The sequence below is a fragment of the Sphaeramia orbicularis genome, chromosome 24 (assembly GCF_902148855.1).
Source record: "Sphaeramia orbicularis chromosome 24, fSphaOr1.1, whole genome shotgun sequence".
Taxonomy (NCBI): Eukaryota; Metazoa; Chordata; class Actinopteri; order Kurtiformes; family Apogonidae; genus Sphaeramia; species Sphaeramia orbicularis.
In genome coordinates this window covers 16,017,223-16,037,653 of record NC_043979.1, presented here as the reverse complement: position 1 = coordinate 16,037,653, position 20,431 = coordinate 16,017,223, and the positions used below count along the sequence as shown (strand labels likewise).

At 34.8% G+C, this 20,431-nt stretch overlaps 1 long non-coding RNA gene across 1 annotated transcript; it reads right to left on the bottom strand.

The window, feature by feature from the left end:
• Positions 1 to 6,473: 6,473 nt before the first annotated feature.
• Positions 6,474 to 19,600, bottom strand: LOC115415272 (uncharacterized). Its single transcript, XR_003934788.1, has 3 exons — positions 19,465 to 19,600; positions 18,833 to 18,835; positions 6,474 to 6,488 (listed from the first exon to the last, which is right to left on the bottom strand). It is a non-coding gene; the product is annotated as an uncharacterized LOC115415272 (long non-coding RNA).
• Between the last annotated feature and the right edge of the window lie 831 nt (positions 19,601 to 20,431).

The following is a 20,431-nucleotide window of genomic DNA, read 5'->3' as shown; positions in this document are numbered from 1 at the left end:
AAATTTCCCTCGCGCTACACCATAATCTACTGTAACGGAAATGTAACGGGAAACAAAGATTTAAATAGTATCTGTAAAAATAAATATCGATAGGATACTTATTAACTCAATTGTTTTAGTAAAGCATAAGATTTTAGCATTGTCATATTTTGAATTTAAAGCATACTTATTCATTGATTAACGTTAAGATTCGTTATAAAACTCCCACTAATTAAAGAAACTTGGTAATGTCATCTTGTGTAATTATCTAAGAACAAAAATATTACAGTTCAGAGATCCGGAGTGTGCATGGTGAAATTTAGTCTTAAATGACACTGAGCAAAAAAAGATACTGTGGACAAAGCGTTTCTGTTAATTTATTACATTTTTTTATTTATTTATTTATTTATTTAATCTTTCATAGTCCAATGTTGCGATTAAAAAAATCATAGACACGGCTCTTCTTCAAATCTTTATTTATCCTGAATAACCACACAGACAACCTCAAATCGCAGTATGACTTTTCATTTTTTTTTTACCTCCGCCAGGAATTATTGTGATCGCTTTGCTTTGTGCGCGTGCGTGTTTGTTTGGGTGCGCAGACGCTTGCCCACAACTTTATTTCATAATATTTTATTAGCAACAAAAGTAACAAAATTTTAAATATTGTTAGTAAGGAAATGCAAAAAAACAGTACCTGTGATATCCCATCACCTCCGTATGTAGACATATTCATAGCTACTGAGGAAAAATGTTACATGTTAAATTAAACAAACATTACAAGTATTTGGATGAGGATTCATATATGAAATATTCAACCGACGAGTTATAACCTTAAAGAATATGTCAAAGTCCCATGTAAGAAAAATCTGTTTTTGCATTTACATGTTAAATTGAACTGTCTATTGCATTTTTATTTAATGTAGCACATACCATGAAGCACCTTAGGTTTCCACAATCTGTTTAAAAATTTTATTCATTCATTCATTCATTCCAATCTAAATGATTGGAAAGGAGCAGGATGAAGAAAACTTATAATACCTGCCCTTTTCTTGAAACATATGCTTACATCAGATACGTTGCCATTACAGTTATTACAGTAAACAGTTTACATGATAGTCAATGCAAATAAAACAAATCCAACATCCATAAACTGAATTATGTCATTACATGCTTTTATAAAGCTTCTCTATTCTTTCCTTATACAAACTCTTAAACTGAAAAACATTTGTACAGTTCTTCTCTTCCACTGCCAAAGAATATATATGTGTGTGTGTGTGTGTGTGTGTGTGTGTGTGTGTGTGTGTGTGTGTGTGTGTATGTACATGTAGCACTTGAGTATTCATAAAATATTCTCCAGAAAAATAAATCAAAATTAAACTGTCCTTTTGCATTACTTTAATGTATTCACACATCATAAAGGCTTAATTCAGATCCTGTATCAATAATGTAACAATGACATGACTATCTGGACTATTGTTACTTAACAACTGAATACTGATTGCATATGTAGATATCTGCAGTATATATGTACTTAAAATATCTGCAGTATTTGCATGCTTCATATAGTTCCCCCATTGGAATAATGCCATACTACAAACTGTGGGCATTTGTCTCTTTTTTCATTAAGGTTGTGGGCATTTGTCATGGAATTGTTTGTTTGTTTGTTAGCAAGATAACTCAAAAAGTTATGGACGGATTTTCATGAAATTTTCAGGAAATGTTGATACTGGCAGAAGGAAGAAATGATTAAATTTGGGTGGTGATCGGGGGGGGTGGGGGGGGTGGGGGTGGGTGGGTCTTGCGTTGTGTTGACAGTGGTTGTCATTGTCAACACTTTATGAATGATCAACAACTGAAAAAACAAGTTAGAGCTTAAAAATGTTTAGCTCACTTAGTGACATTATGTAATGTTAGTCTCACTGAAGGACATGTTTCTATATTCAGATCCAAAGTTTCATTCCAAGCACTGTCACTATGAATATACAGCTTTCCTGTCATATCATAAAATGTTGTTAAATGACTGTTATTGCTTGTCGACAGTTATCGGAAGTGGTTAATTGCTGCTGTCGGCTTTTGTCTAAAGGGGGTTAATTTGTTCTCAATATGCTATACTTTGAAATATGGCCTGATGTCCCTTTAGACCTTTCCAACATGTCTGTATGCTGTTAAATGATCATTCATCAGAGTCTTTGTGTTGATTCGACTTGAACACAGTAGCATGACATTATCCTTTTGATATCAGTGCGTTAGCTTCTACCCTGAGGTTTAAGTCAAAGGATATAGCTGCCATGTCAATAATGACAAACACAGCTCACTGTTAAACATGTCTGCCCAGGTTTTGTGTTGTAGAATATTTAACTGATCTTTCATTTTATTAATACTGTAATGAACACATTAACTGTACTTATTGTGACTATGAAAAGTGATGGTGCAATAGCGTCACCTATGATGAATCTATCAGTAAAACAGTAGAAATGATGTGTTGTGTGGTACAATTCCACAGTGTTGTTGATGTTGATGTCTGCTGTTAATTTTCTATCATAGACATTACATTATCAGTGGCGGCACCAAGGGGGGGCATGGGAGGGCAAATGCCCCCCAGTCACAACCTTTGCCCTTTGGGACCTTTGGGAAAATTCGGGCAACGAAGGAATGTGAAAAATCCGTCAATGAAAGCATTTTGATACATTACACTGGGTTACAAAAAAATGTTTTTTGCAAGTTGTCTAGGTTTTTTCAACTGTCTTAGGACCATTTTGCACCGCTAAATCCAAAAATGACATCTGTTTTTCTCAATCAGGTCAGGTTTTTTTGCTAATTTGATTTTGAAAAATTTGATCTTCTCACAAAATTGATTTCATTTTTGTGACTTTATCAGTTGATTTTTTTTATATAGTTCTCACCCAAATAGGTTTTAAGAGAAAAAAAATCATTTTCTAACAGAATTCCTGTTAGGTACAATGGTGTATTCACCGCAGATGTAGCAGAATACGTCAGGCTTATTTTTGCAAGATCTTCTAGTCGAAGCCATTTCATTCACCTGTAATATTAAAAAAAACATTAATCATAAATTGGCAAAAGTAAAATCTTCAGAACTCGTTTATTGCAAGAAATATGAAAGAATTTTGTATCATATGATGTGAAAATTCCCATAAATGTAAGCAAAAATGTTAAAAAGCCAATATGTAGCATAGTTCAGAAAGTTGACCTGATTGAGCAAAATTAATGTGATTTTTGGATTCAGCACACCAAAATGATCCTAAATCAGCTCAAAAAACTTAAACAATAAGTTTGTTGTTGACCAGTGTTATAATACAACCAGGCAGACAGTCCCCCCCCTTATCTGTAGAGGGTTCTCTCAAAGACCAGCTGGCTGTTTGTTTGCTGCATGTTTTTCTGATGTGTTTAGAGAAATATGTGAAAGTAGATTGTACCTATTGAATAATCATAACAGAAAGTCTGAGTTGTTCATGCTGTAGTTTTTAACAAATACCTTGAATACATTAAGTATTACCTGATTTTACCTAAAATTACCCTCTATATAAAGTGTAACGGATAGGGTATACATTACACACACACACACACATATGTATGTGTATATATATATATATATATATATATATATATATATATATATATATATATATATATATATATATATATATATATATATATATATATATATATATATATATATGTATATGTATATGTATACAGGGTGGGGAAGCAAAATTTACAATGAACATGTAGTTGTTTTTTCTCAGCAGGCACTACGTCAATTGTTTTAAAACCAAACATATATTGATGTCATAATCATACCTAACACTATTATCCATACATTTTCAGAAACTTTTGCCCATATGAGTAATCAGGAAAGCAAACATCAAAGAGTGTGTGATTTGCTGAATGCACTCGTTACACCAAAGGAGATTTCAAAAATAGTTGGAGTGTCCATAAAGACTGTTTATAATGTAAAGAAGAGAATGACTATGAGCAAAACTATTACGAGAAAGTCTGGAAGATACTATTAAAGAATGGGAGAAGTTATCACCCAAATATTTGAGGAACACTTGCACAAGTTTCAGGAAGCGTGTGAAGGTAGTTATTGAGAAAGAAGGAGGACACATAAAATAAAAAACATTTTCTATTATGTAAATTTTCTTGTGGCAAATAAATTCTCATGACTTTCAATAAACTAATTGGTCATACACTGTCTTTCAATCCCTGCCTCAAAATATTGTAAATTTTGCTTCCCCACCCTGTATATATATATATATATATATATATATATATATATATATATATATATATATATATATATATATATATATATATATATATATATATATATATATATATATATGTATGTGTCAGCCGCTAAAGTGAAAAGTGTTAATTTCGCGCTATGCACGAAATTTTTTTGTCTGCCCCCCCCCCCCATCATTTTCTTTGCCCTCCAGTTGTCCCCCCCACTTTTAAAAATCCTGGTGCCACCACTGATTACAGTGCGTTACGAGCAAGTGCAGCCACAGAGAAGGACCACAGTGAATGGTGAGTACCAGAAGAACGACGATGAAAAGCCAAGTTTGAGTCAAACTGGAGCAAATATAGACACTTTTTGTTGTTGCATTCATGCATTCATCTATGTGCTGAAAACACCTCAGAGTCAGATTCTTTATTGTCATTTAAACATTTTCATCATAGATGTAATGTAATATAAAAATTGTATAATGATGATGCATTGGTCTAAAAAAAAATACACTCATAAAACACTTGCAGACAGAATAAAATACACTTATAGACCGAATAAAAGAGTCAGTATAAAAATCCATAAATAAATAATGCACAAAATAAAATATGTGACAAAAAAAAAAATGAAACTAGTTTGATAATAAAAAGTATTGCATTGAATATAGTCCAGTTGACAGGTAGAGTTGATATTGCACAGTGTGGTTGAGATCCCCTCAGTAAATTACACTGTTTATCTCTGACATGTAACATTTATGTCTGTTGTGCTTTCAACTCTTTTAAGTCTTGTATTTTGTTCATTCCATCAGGGCCAGACTTGTTGAGTCGAAGATCAGACTCCTGGTTGGAAATCTAGAGAGACATCGTCACATCTCTCTGGTCCATGTTAACCTCAAGTCCTTCCCTGAGGACAAAACCAATGACAAGTAAATTATTTAATTGAATCATTATTAAACCTGTTAAATATTGGTGCTGAAAGTTTGGTTTGTCGTCTTTGTCAAGTCACTAACATGTATTTCTTTGTCTTTTTTTAGGAAGTGTTTGAGCACAAAGTTTCTGCTTGGACTTGTCTTTAACACCAACGAGAATACAGAAAACATTGACTTAACCTTCAGTCTTCGGTCTTTCTGCAATACTAGTATGTCTTTTTTTTAATCCAGTAGAGTTAGATTTCTAAAATTAAATACTTTACACCAATGATTCTCAAACTTTTTACAGTGGAGTACCCCCTGAAATACACTTTTGTAGCCAAGACCCTCCATCTCTCACTTCAGCATTTTTGATTGAAAAAAACAAAAAAAAGGCTAAATTTTTTCCTGTGCCAAAGGTGTCTCTTTATATTTTAAAAACTTTGTTAACAAACAACATACAGTATATTTAATTGTAATGTACAGAAAATAGCACATTTTTGAAGTACATTTTGTGTGCCCTCTTTCATTGACAAGAAAAATAAATAAATTGGTTATTAATTAATAAATTACCTTCATCAACAAAAAATTATTACTTAGCTACTCAAATAAACTCATTTTGAATTATTTAAAAGAGAAATGTTCTTAAAATGTTCCCAAAGCTTAAACAAGATAACTGACAATAAAACTACAGGGTGTCCCATAAGTCTCCACACATAGGAGACATAATACATATGGTTCTAACATGTATTTCTTTATATTTCTTCTTTATAGTTCTTCAGCAGTGGAGGACACGCATTGAAATGTGTTCCTGACAAAATGACAGTCATAAAGAGCATATTATAAAAATAAAAATGGTTTATGTCAAGAAATGTTTATTTTGGTGCTGAAAGTTTGGTTTGTCATCTTTGTAAACTCACTGACATGTATTTCTTTCTGTCTTTTTTAGGAAATGTTTGAGCACAAAGTTCCTGCTTGGACTTGTCGTTAAAACTAATGGCAATAAAGAAAACATTTACTTGACCTTCAGTCTTCAGTCTTTCTGCAATACTAGTATGTCTGTTTTAATCCAGTAGAGTTAGATCTCTAAAATCAAATACTTTACACCAGTGGCTCTCAATTTTTTACTGTGGAGTACCCCCTGAAATACACTTTTTAAGCCAAGTGCCCCCAACTCTTGCTTCTGCATTTTTGACTTAAAAAAAAAAAAAAAAAAAAAGGCTAAATTGTTCCTGTGCCAAAGGTGTAAACAAACAACAAGTAAATTATGTGTGCAAAATATAAACTGAAAAATGCCCTCTTTCATTGATAAGAAAAATAAATAAATTGGTCATTAATTAATAAATTAATCTCATCAACCAAAAATTATTACTTAGCTACTCAAATACACTGATTTTGAATAATATAAAAGAGAAATGTTCTTAAAATATTACCAAAGCTTAAACAAGATAGTTGACAATAAAATTATTATATAAATGTAGTTATTGTGTTTTATATTTCAGCATGAATTCTCATTGTTTATTGTCTTTTCAGTACATGATGACTTATTTAATGTATTTAAAAAAGAAAAAACAAACAAACAAAACATTTCAAATATCCCCTGGGCTTCTTCCAAGTACCCCTGGGGGTACACGTATTCCACTTTGGGAACCCCTGCTTTCTACAAATGATAAATGATGTTTTTTATGTTTTTGTAGTCTACAGTCTGGCAGAAAAGCTACTACTTAGCTACTCAAATAAACTCATTTTGAATTATTTAAAAGAGAAATGTTCTTAAAATGTTCCCAAAGCTTAAACAAGATAACTGACAATAAAACTATTATATAAATGTAATTATTGTGTTTTATATTTCACCACTACTTCTCATTTTTTATTTTCTTTTCGGTACATGATGACTTATTTAATGTATTTTTCCCCCCAAAATTTCAAGTACCCCTGGGGGTACACGTACCCCACTTTGGGAACCCCTGCTTTACACAAATGATAAATGATGTTTTTTATGTTTTTGTAGTCTACAGTCTGGCAGAAAATGGTAAGATCTTTAGGGAGGGAATGATCCTGTCAGCCTCTTACGCCAAAAAGGCTGATCTTCACTGGCTGCTGCCCGATGAGGAGCGTGTAAAGATTGACCAAAGTCAATCAGCGAACATGTCCACAGTGAGCTCCCAAACCAAAGCCACAGCACCTCCCTATGTGACCAACAGCTCCTCAGCTCAAGGGTTCCAGTTCACCAAACCCACATACAACTCCAACCTCTCAAGGGTCAACACGAGACCACGTGGGTCAGACGCAGGAAGTTCAGCCAATAAACATCGACTTGTACAGGAAACACCTCCAAAGTCCATATAAACGCTGATGTGAGCTCAAGAGACCTCACCTTCCTGAACCTGAGGCATCGACTAAGAGGCCCAAGTTTGATGTATGTTAATATTTGCTCAAGGTTTTTTTTAAAAGTCACTGACACATTGAAAAACCCAGATCTACTTTTTTTTTCAGCCCATTAAAGTGGGGTACACACATAAGGATTTTGTAAATCTGAAGAGATTTTTTATCTGTTACACACCCCACTCATGAAGATTTTTCGTCATAAATATTGAACAAGTATAATATTTATGATTGTCAGCCCCGACCCGTTTCAGAGCCGATTATCGGGACAAATTCACTCTTAACACAACCTCAGACCACAGGATAATCTTATAAAACATAAGATAATCTGCCGTTTGCTGTCCTTGGTCGGGAAGGAGGAAAATCGGGACAAAAACAGCCCAATTGTCTTTAAGTGTGTCCCCTGCTTAAGCTAAAGTTAGATTTTATTTTACTTGATACATTACTTTTCTTAGTTTGATTGAATTAGATAAATAATCATTAACATTTTTCTTAACCCATAAAGACCCAGTGTTACTTTTGTGACTGTTCCCAAATGAATTTTTTCTCTACATTTATCCTGTTTAAAGTTATTTATCACCATTTATTATAATATTATCATATGTATTTTATGATTTTTCAGTGAAAATCTTGTATTTTCCTGCATTTAATTCACTGATCACGTAGATCAGGGGTGTCAAACATGCGACCCACCAAAGGGTCCAAATTGGATGAATTTGTAAAAACTACACTGAAGATATTAACAGCTAAGGACTAACTCATTTTAGCTCAGGTTCCACATACAGAACCAATATGATTTCAAGTAAAATAATAGCTATAACCTATAAATAATGATTCAAAACTTTCTCTTTGTTTTAGTGCAAAAAAATTATATTAAATTATGAAAATATGTACATTAACAAACTATCTTTTAACAATTAAATGTGAATAACCTGAACAAATATGAACAACCTGTCTAAAGAAAATTAAGTACAATTTAACAATATTCTGCCTGTTACTAAATGTTTAGTGTCTTTGTAGGTCTGATCTGTAATGCACATGTATAAATGATTAATTGAGGCATAATATTGTTAAAATTACACTTATTTTAAGAAATTTCAGGTTATTCACATACAAACTTTTTGTTTGGATAATTTGTAAATATAAATATTTTCATGATTTAATGTTATTTTTTGCACTAAAACTAAGATAATTTTTTGGACTTGTCATTATGTATTATGTTATCGTTTTACTGGTCAAATCAAATTTGGTTGCATGTGGCCCCTGAAAGAAAATGCGTTTGACTCTCCTGATATAGATGTTCAGACTAAATGAAAAGGTTATTGTATCAGAAACAGAGAAAACTGAGGAAAAGTTTGGGTCTTTATGGGTTGAATTTGGCCATGTTTGGCTCTGGCGGGAAGATGTGGGTTGGCAGAGAATTCCATAAGCGACATGGCCTTGGTGTGTATGAGGTCTGATGGAGACTTGTGTGAGATCTAGTGGGGGTTATGCAGGATGGATTTGAGGTCATAGTCAGTCTTGTTTGTGAGCTAGTAGACACTGAGGGAAGAATAGCGCCTACAGCTCCAGACACGGTCTGAAGAAAAAAATGCCTGTAAGAAGTGCAGTGTTGCAAGATCCCTTCTCTAGATTTAACCTTTTTAAAGTTATTTATCACCATTTATTATTATTATAATTTTATCATCTGTATTTTGCATTTTTTCAGTGAAAATCTTGTTTTTTGTTTTTTGTTTTTTCTCATTTTTATTCAAAACAGTCGCATAACATATTACACAGGACATCATTGGTACAAAATACATTGTTCTCTTATTTTTTTTATTTTTATTTTTTGAAAAAGAAAAAAAAGGTGTAAATATTGCTCACTGAAAGAAAGAAAAGGACACAGAGAAAAAAAAAAAAATTGTGAATCTTTGTTGCATGAATATTGTCATATAAATATAGACTTTGCAATGCGATACATAACAGAAGAGTAATTTGTGAAGATCAGTGCTTTTCATGGTCATCCTTCTTTGTACAACAATAAAATGAATAGTCATAAAGACTATAGATGCAAACAAACATATTTACATTTACTTACATGCACTCACAGAAAGTGCACACATGCAAAGAAAATCTTGTGTTTTACTACATTTAATTCACTGATCATGTAGATCAGGGGTGTCAAATGTGACCTGTGGTCCAAAACTGTCCTGCCAAAGGTTCCAATCCAACCCGCAGGATGGATTTGCTTAGTACCAAAATTACACTGAAGATTTAGACAGTTAAGGGTGTTAAAAGTCATATGCAGACCAATGTGATTTCAGTGAAATAACAGCATAATAAAACAATTAAATGTCAACAACCTGAAAATGAAGTGCAAGTTTAATAATATTCCGCCTGTTACTAAATGTTTTGTGCCTTTGTAGATAAACTGTGATTTGCAAGTTGTGTTAATAATAAGCTGAGGCATTATATTGTAGAGAATATTCTTATTTTACTTCCTAACTACAAAATTTTAACAATATTATGCTTGATTCCAAATGTTTGTGTAACACCGTGTATAAAGCACATGTGTAAATGATTAGCTGAGGCATAATATTATTGAAATTGCTCTTATTTTTCTGAAGAAATTTCATTTTATTCTGGTTATTCACATCGTTTTGTGAAAGGATACTTTGTAAATGTAAATAGTTTCATAATTTAATGTTTTTTATTGCACTAAAACAAAGAGAAAAACTTGGACTTGTCATTATTTATAGATTATTATGCTATTATTTTACTGGTTTGACCTGCTTCAGATCAAATTGGGCTGAATGTGGCCCTTGAACTAAACTATATACCAGCTAAGATAGGATTATCAATTCTCAAGAGGTGGAGGGTTTTCTGCTTAGGTGTGCTGTGCTGCCCACTCCACTCCAAATAGGTGATGCATACTCCATGAGGGCTCTTATGTAGATGGTAACTCTGGTCTTAAAAGGTAGAATAGAAGGTTCCTTGACCAGCTTAGTATGTAGAGCCCCACTATAGTCTTCCTGGCAAGACTGGTGACAAAGGGGGTCCAGGTGAGAGTACTGGTGATGACCACTCTAATGATGGACTTGTTGGCTTCAGCTCTTAGTCCATGAAGAAAAGAGGAGGTTGTGTCTTGTTGCGTTTTCGACAACTTAAGAAAAGCTGATTTAAAAGTATTTCATTTTCCTCTGCTCTTTGCCTCTCAGGAGTCACCTGTCATTGAGCTGCCAGACATGACTCCAGTCTGCACTAACCCTGTTCCTGGTCTGAGGCGGACCATCCAACTCATCAGGTAAAGACAAACACTTACTATTAGAAAGGCTTCTCTTCCCAAAACTTGTCCCCACTATGAAAGACTCACATAGGAGATTCATGTGGAGATTTATACAGGGGTTGGACAAAATAATGGAAACACCTTAAAAAAAATCAACAAAATATAATTTAATATGGTGTAGGTCCGCCTTTTGCGGCAATTACAGCCTCAATTCTCCGAGGTATTGATTCATACAACTTGTGAATTGTTTCCAAAGGAATTTTAAGCCATTCTTCAGTTAGAATACCCTCCAACTCTTTTAGAGACGATGGCGGTGGAAATCGACGTCTTACTTGAATCTCTAAAACTGACCATAAATGCTCAATAATGTTGAGGTCTGGGGACTGTGCCAGCCATACGAGATGCTCAACTTCATTAGAATGTTCCTCATGCCATTCTTTAACAATTCTAGCTGTATGGATTGGGGCATTATCATCTTGAGGTGAAGGAGTTTCCATTATTTTGTCCAACCCCTGTGGATGAATAGCCTGTCTCTCAGAAATCACCACAAGAGGGCAATAAAGCCTTTCTGCTGCTCTTTTCTGCCACAGTTGCACACAAACACACCATTCCAGTATTAATCACTTGGTGGCAGCAAAGCTCAGAGTAAATCAGTTACAGTTACCTTCAGTAATCTCTTCACAAATGACTGGGTCTTCCAGGAAAGAAAGAAATACAAACATTTTTTTTCCCATCTCACATGTTATTGTGTTGTTTGGTAGACAAGACAACAGTAGTTACATGCTGAATAATGCTTTTATATCAATCTTTGGATATTTGTTGGAATGGTTTATGAGGTGCGTTAGAGATATAGTTTGCTGTAGGAATGAAAAAAAACAAAACAAAACAGATTTTACTGTTCCGCTTGATGATTTTCCTTGAAATGCTGTACCCACCAGATAATGTTTAGGCATTTGACCTCTTTGCAGTGATGCTTTTAAGTCATCTCCTGTCTTTGATTAACTATAATTAATGACAGAGAGAAACAAACAGCACTTAATAATGAACAATAATTGATTGTAGCCCTTTTTGCATGAATGAACTGTGTAAGATTTGAGCATCAGTCTGACAATTTTCCTTTCCTCAGAACAGTCATCACAATATATTCAAGAGTGTTTATTGTCATTTTGTGCACACATAATACATTTTAGATAGGTAATTCTTGGCTAAACTTGAATACTCAGATAAAATAGAAAACACTGTATCAGAATTTGACACAATATGTCTCATAGTGTCTCATAACATATGTAAAAATAACAATTGTGGAAATATTTAATCACTTTCTGTCAACTTTCAAAGTAATCGCTGGTTATGTGAATTTCTGTTCACTGCAATTCAATGTTTTTTTATGATTGTTGATCTTAAGTTGCCAAGTAGTTACATAAACTGGGACTTTGTTAATGAACCAGTTTTCTCATCAACAATGAAAAAAACATAATGCAACTCTCATAAAGGGTCCGATAATCTAAACTTGTTTTGTAATAGCTGGAGGGTGAACAGGAACTGGATTGTAGGGTTGACCAGTTCATGACCTTTAAAATTTTCATTTGTTGTGCACGATATGACTAAAAAAGGGAAAATTAAGGAAATGCTTTTGTGTGGAAAATAAAACTCGACCTTTAGTGCTGATGAATTCCTGAATATGATATTATTAATGTGATTTGTTAATATAAAAGTGAAAGTGTTGTCTCCGTGCTGGTTGAGATCAGAGGAGGTCGGTAGATGTGTTCTGTTCTGTTGCTCTGAGTGATCTGACCAGCAGACGAGAGGTGTCATGGCGGACAGACTTACTGTGTTTGTTTCTGGCAAAAGTTCCTTGTTTAGAAAAACTGGAACTTTCTGTGAGAAAATGTGACTTATTGTTGACTTTTTATGCTAAATAACTGTATGAACTTATTGCACTCATTGGCTTCAAAATTCATTAACATAATGCTGCCTTTAATTAATTTTTTGGAGCTGGCTTTTTTTTCCTTTGAAGAATTGATCGAGATGGTCCACAGTCTGGTTTCAACCTTAAGCAATATTTTAACCTTGTGTGTACCAACATAGGATCTTAACTTTCACTTTTTTTCATAGATAGGCTACATATATAATAACCATGGTATAATATTAAATGTGTACGACTTGAAAAGTTACAATGAACATTATATTTTCAAATGTTTTCCTTTAATACATTTACAGGTACAGACCAGACACAGTTGTAATGTTGAATTCAATTATTGTTGTAGACAATTATGTCGACAAAATGTCATCTTATCTCTGTATAATTCTTTTTTTTTTTTTGGCTTAATGGTGATCATTTTAGAGAAAGGCGATATGTGCAGTTCCATGAACTTGTTGGTCTCACATCTTTTCTCCACTTTGGTTTTATTACAGAAAGCATGCGTGCTGACTGAGTAGCACCAGTAAACAAGGTCCACACCAGGATGGGAAAAAATCAAATCATCGTTCCTGTACCAATATATTTTTGTTTTTTTTGTTTTTTTTGGTTTCCTTTATTGCATATAGTTCCTTTGTTGTATATAGTTCTTTTTTTATTATATCTCTTTCATTTCAATCACTGCATTGCTTAATTAAATGTAAATAAATGTAAAATACTTTGACCTCTGAAAAAGATCATTGTTGCTGAATTTGTCATTACCTTGGGAAGTGCAACTTTAACAATCCCCTGTGTTGGAAGCCTTTGAATAACATTACTGAAATTGACTCTAAAATGGTTTTCAACATATTCAGAGTTTTGTGGTAAAAAAACTGAATAGGTGAATAATGCTAATTGTTGGTTTTATCTAAAGTCTGTGGTTTTACTTTAATACTTTAATAAAAACCTAAACCAGCTTCCATATTTCTAACCCCTTTTACACAGCACACCGGGAATATTTCATCTTTATTCCAGAACGACGTCTGTGTAAATGAAATGGTAGGATCATTTGGTCCCACCTCTGTCATGGCTCTGTAACGCCTCTGCAGGTAGTAACAGAAATGTGATAAAGGTGGAATCTGGATTCCAGAACGCTATGTGAAAGGAACACCTCTGATTCCGTTACCAAGGTGTGACGTTTTGATGACGTATTGAGTGTGCGATCCCAGCGCCGGGGGGATTTAATAATGAGTATGGGCCGTGTACAGTAAAGAAACCTATCAATACAACCAGAAAGATGTCGAACTGGAGACAAGCCCAGATCCACGAGCTGTTGGGACTTCGGTGGATTACCGCCCCTTTGATTCTGGAATGCAGTTCCGCTGTGCAAAAGTCCAGCCGGTCTTACCTTTGGTACTCCTTTGGCTTGGCTGTGGAAATTGGTCAATGGGGGCAAAAAGGTGGGATCACCATCTCACCTTTTTTCCAGGATCTCTGTGTAAAAGTGGCTGCTGTCATATATCAAAGATTGTCGCTATTGTTCCAAAATTTATTTTGACTGTCTTGGAGATGAACTGTCTTGGTTTCAGTAAGCAACAGCCACAAATACATTAGGATTTGCAGTTGGGGTCTCATCTGTGTTAGCAGAAAATGTTAAGCTCAGAGCAAAACGCCAAGCCCATTGAAGTGCTCCCAATTTAAAAGCAACCTAAAGGATGTAATTGAGGCCTACGGACACCATAAGCACAACATGGAACAGCACCTGTTCCTGGATGGCACCCTGCCACAGCTCTCTGTCTGCCTGCTGTGGAGGCTAGCTACCCACTGATGAGGAATTAGAAAGTCATTAAGGAACACAAATATAGGATGGCACAGTCACAAACAACTCCAGACTAAATGTGGGTCTTCATTTATAGACTTAAGGGAAAGAACAAAGTTGTTTTTTTTTCACTTTATTTTTTTTTTTGTTTGTTTGATTTCTGTACATTACAAAACAAACATAAGGGACATTTGGGATACATAGACCATAATAAACCTTTGTGACTAATAATTCTTTTTAGTAATGTGACGTTGAAATGAAAATTGTCCATTTCTTCCTTTTATCATAACACTGTTCTTCTTGAGTCCTCAATCTATGGATCAGAATCTCCATCTCAAATATTCATTTCACAGTTTGTAGCCAATTGTTAGTTGTAGGTGGTTCTAATCTGCACCATTTTTTGGTAATAGCCTTTTTGCAGGCTGCTAATAGTATTTTAAACAAATATCTATCATTTTTTTCTTACATTATTACCAATAATACATCCAAAATACATCACCAAACATGTTTTAGGAATTGCATAACCCAATATCTTAACAATCGTTGAATATACATTATCCCAGAATGATGTAAATTTAGGACATATCCAAAAGACATGAGCATGATTTACACTGACATCTCCACATTCTCTCCAACAAGGTTGAACTCTGGACACATATTTAGCTGTGATTTTAGGTGTAACAAAACAAACATTTTTAATGATATAATATTGATTCTATTATTAATATTATAATTAATTTAAAATAATGCTGCAGTTAAAGTATACGTATGTTGGAGCCTGTGTTGCTCAAGTTCTAACGTGCTAAAGTTTGCAGTTTACTTCAGAATTTTGTCCAATTTTGACACATTTTCATGGTGAAATAAAAAAATAAACCATAAAAATATAAAATCACCCATCATGTCCATCTCTTCCTATAGTCCATCTGTACAGGTTTGTATTGTTGCAGAGAAGTGATATGACTTGATGCCATATCTGAAATGAAGAAACAAAGCAGAAACACTATAGGACCATGTCCTAAAAAAGTCATCCTCAAGATTTACTGAGATGCACACCAAAGGAGAAATCATGAAGGATGCGAGGATGCTGTCAAAACTGCTATCAATAAAACTTTCCTCAGTTGATTTTAACAATATGAGCTGTTTACTCAGGTCATGAAGGAAATGCAGTATACTTCTATTTCTCTGGTGCCATCTGTCTGATGTTCACTGGCCACACTACAAGCACTTGCGGTTCCTAATTAAACCTTCAAATGAAGTTGCAAATGAAGGGTGTTTTTTTTTTTTTTTTTTGGAGTTGTCTGCACAGCTGGCAGCACTGACTCCAGAGGTTCAGCTGAGGGGCAATGAAGCTTGGGATTTATCAGTGACGGGTCAGGAATAACTATAGTAATGGTGGGAGACTGTTTTACTTAGTCTGATACATGGTTGCAAATATAGACTGGTAAATACAGTTAGAAAGGGACTGGGACAAGTTTATCAGGTATAATGTGGAAAAACTGAAGTGATCTAAAATGTTCAATAACTTCTTAATCACTAATCCTATCAATACATGCAAATAATTGTAATGGTCTGAGTACGAAAACTGAACCCAAATGCAAGACCCAGAGACAGACGTAAAAGTTTACAGTGTTTATTAAACACAAAATTAACTGACAAATCTCTGATAGTGTGAATAAACAGAATCTTGAAGACACAGAGTCCTGGATTCTTCACAGGGTCCGTGAACTGGATCGGAGACGGGACCACACAGCCCGGACCGGAAAAACACGTCGGGGACCCGACTAGGGGAGAGCAGAGGGAAGTCAGTAAACAGACCAGGTCATACACGAGAAGGCAGATGGAAAGGCAACAGGACACAGGGAACAGGCAAGCTCACATACCAGTAAAACAGGAGAATAGGTCGAACACATATAGAATCGTTGGAGGCAGAGGCACAGACAAGGGTCAGGCAAAAAGCAAGAGTCAGAGAAGGCAATCCAGGTCAAAAACAGGCAAACAGACAGGATCCAAAAAACACTGGTAAGTAACACGAAGGAGATTACGAACTGGCACAGGACAGGGGAAAACACAGGGCTTAAATACACAAGAGGGAGGGAAGACAATGAGACACAGGTGCAGCAAATCAGGGCAGGGACAGGTAATCACACAGGTGGGCCAAATTAGAGACAGGAAGCAAAGACACCAGACACGACATATTAGGAGAACTTAACAAAATAAAACAGGAAACGACAGACAAGACAGACAAAACCAGACTAACATCTGGGAGCAGATGTGACAATAATTCTGATAAAGTGCAGTTTTTCAGGTTTTTATCATCATCAGATATGATCCATTTGGATTTTCAGAGGTTCCATAGTGAATGTGGAAACAATATCATCTTCTGCGACATTGACTCACCAGTAAAACCCATGAAGTTTAATAAAAGACAGTGTTTGGGTCAGTCATGTTTTCTTTTTTTCTGTTTTGATATAATAATCTTTTCATTTACTTGGAGCTTTTATGAACATTTACATGATCAGTAAATGAAATATAGAAAAATGCCTGATTTTCACTGAAATATGCAAAGTGAATATGATGATAATATAATAAATGGTGATGAATCCTTTAGGAAAGGTTAGATGTTTGGACATATGAAGTTTGGACATATTTTCAGTATGGACTACAACTGCTGCTGCTGACAAACAATTATTGCCTATTTGGAGAAATGTTCATTGGAAGTCTTGACCTTATATGAGCAAATAATTAATAATAATAATAATAATAATAATAATAATAATAATAATAATAATAATAATAATACATTTTATTTATAGGCGCCTTTCAGGACACTCAAGGTCACTGTACAAAGTTCTTAAAAATAAATAAAACACAATTAAAATTACACATACACATATATAAAACACATTGGTACATAAAATGGCAGTAGATAAAATTTAAATTATGGAATTGAGTAGGCCTGTCTGAATAAATAAGTCTTAAACTGGGATTTGAAGGTGGTAATAGAGTCAGAGTTTTTTATGTGTTCTGGGAGGGCATTCCAGAGGTGGGGGGGCTGAACAGCTGAACGCTCTGGACCCCATGGTGGTCAAGCAGGCAGGTGGGAGGGTGAGTTGGATGAAGATGAACTAAGAGTGCGTGTGGGAATGTTTATGTGGAGGAGGTTACTGAGGTACTGAGGGGCAAGGTGGTTTATGGCATTGAATGTGAGAAGTAGAATTTTATATATGATCTGAAATTTAACAGGAAGCCAGTGGAGTTGTTGCAGGACAGGTGTCATGTGACTCATGGATGGGGTTCTGGTGATGATACATGTGGCGGAGTTTTGAAAAGTTGCAGTTTATGAAGAGATTAAATGTTGTGACATAACTAGTTATAGGCGTAACAAATTAAGCAGGAATTAAAACGGGTTGTAGAAATTAGAGCTGCACAATATATCATTTAAGCATTGTTATCGCGATGTACGTGTGCACAGTAGTCACATTGTAGGTCCTGCAATGTAGGAGGCAAATTAACTCAACATGTTCTCATCTAAGTTCAAGGGTCCCTGACACACAGTGCACCACCAATCACAAATGTTCTTAATCAGTTTGGAGTGAGTCGCTAGTAACAACATTGAAAAATGAGCAATGAACGAGAGAAAATCACTGTAAAGGAAAACTCGGTGCCAAAAAGAAAAGCAATGTGAGTTATCTGGAATTATTGCAACTACAAGAAGGATGATACTGGAACACATGTTCTATGTCGACAGTGCCTTCCACCTGTCGCCACAAGAGGAAACACAGCTAATTTGTTTGACCATTTACATACAGCTATGATGTCCTCCTGAGTATTTTTTCATATCACAAAATATATCACAGGGTTAAAAAAAAACGCAATGTCAGTTTTTTCCAATGTCATGCAGCCTTAGTAGAGATCCACTCGATTTTTTCCAAAATGAATATAAAGATAGTTTTGCAGCACCTGGTGGGTTCAAATTCAAACTTTTTGAACTATTAGGGTCCAAATACACAAATAAATGTACCAAAGATGGGTGGGTTTAGCAAAAATATGGTGGGTTTAGCAAAATATGACCCCTTTAAGTGCTTTCTTGATGGATATGATCAAGCGGTCCAGATGAACTAAATCATCACATAAATTGTTAGGAATAATCAGAATTATGTGCTATGAATATTAATCACTAACAGGTAACAGAATTAAAATAATAAAATATGGTATTAATGGAGAAACAGAAAGGATTCATGTTTATATTCTCATCATTTGTTTTAATACCTTTTTAATATGAAATACGGATTGTTTTTATGTTATCAGTAGATTTCCTACAAAACTGACTTTTGGGTGGAAACTACAATCTGAATTTGAAAACCATCAAAAGCATTAAAATTAGTTCAGTCAGGACCACTTTAATGAAAATAACCGGTTATTGAAGTGAAATATATAAATATATGACATATACAAATATATGACAGTCTGGCTCTAATCTGGTCTGATCTGATCCCTGTCTTTGCACATGCAACAACAGCATCCATGAAAATGACATGACATTGGTTGAATCAGTCGTGGCATAAAAAGGAGGAGCTGGGTCACAAATGTAACTAATGTAAATATGGCCAGAAAATCATCCAACCTCAGGGAGATTTAGCTACAGGATGCTTGGAAGGGAATCAGCTGTTATCACTGATGCACTATGTTGCCAGAGGTTACAAGAAATTTACTTCATGCTCAAGTGCAAGTTAGAATTTTTCAGAAAGTTCCATATGTAGTCCATGTAAATATGAAAAGAGAAAGAAAGGCAGTAGGGTGCTGGCAGATGACATTGTGTTACTGCTTTGCTATGGTGTGAACGGCAAAAAGAGGGTGGGAAGTAATTTTCTAGATAGAACACTTTATCCAAAATGTGGGATTGTATAGTATATGTGCATTTGTATGTGAAGGACTGTCCATGGTTTTTGATTTATACATATATATACAGCAAGCAGGTGGTGTAGTGGATAGCACTAGTGCCTCACAGCAATAAGGTCCTGGTTTCGATTCCAACACCAGTCGATGGGGGTGGGACCTCTCTGTGTTTTCATGTTCTCCCCATGTCTGAGTGGGTTCTCCGGCTTCCTCCCACCATCCAGAGGCATGCATTGATAGGTTAATTGGTTAATCTAAATTGCCCATAGGTGTGAATGTGAGAGTGATTGTTTGTCAGCTTCATGATGAACTGGGGACATGTCCAGGGTGTACCCGCCTTCATCCATATGGAGCTGGGATAGACTCCAGCAACTTCCGTGACCCTAGTGAGGATAAAGCGGGTTCAGAAAATGAATGACTGAATGAATCAGATGTATATACAGGGTTCCTGCATTCCAAATCTGCATTTAATACCTTGAAAAAGTCTTTAAAAGGTATTAAATTTGATATGGTAGGTGTTAAGTTATATTGTCATTAACCTGTTCACTGTATTGTGTTTAAATGTATCTGTTAAATGTCCAAGCACCAAAAAAAGTAATGTTAATCTACTTAGTTCCACTCGTTCTTACCTGACACTTTATATTGAAATTAGTACCAATTATTGCTAACTTTGCAGCCCCCGGTGAGAAATGATCACAGAATTTTAAGGGATGGCTTGCAAACAAAAAGTAAACATAGAGAAATGCAAATTTAATAATGCCTGGTGTGAGAAAAAATTATTCTCCACCTAGTTGACACGAGTTTTCCTAAATTGAACAGACCATATTCATACAGCTGATGTCACACTCACAGTGGGAAGACCAAATACTGTTTTCAAAAGGATGTCACATTACTGTGTTCAAGTCGTACATAATCTGACAAATGATTGTCATTGTCAACACTTCACGAATGATCAACAACTGAAAAAACAAGTTAGAGCTTAAAAATGTTTAGTTCACTTTGTGACATTATGCGATGTTAGTCTCACT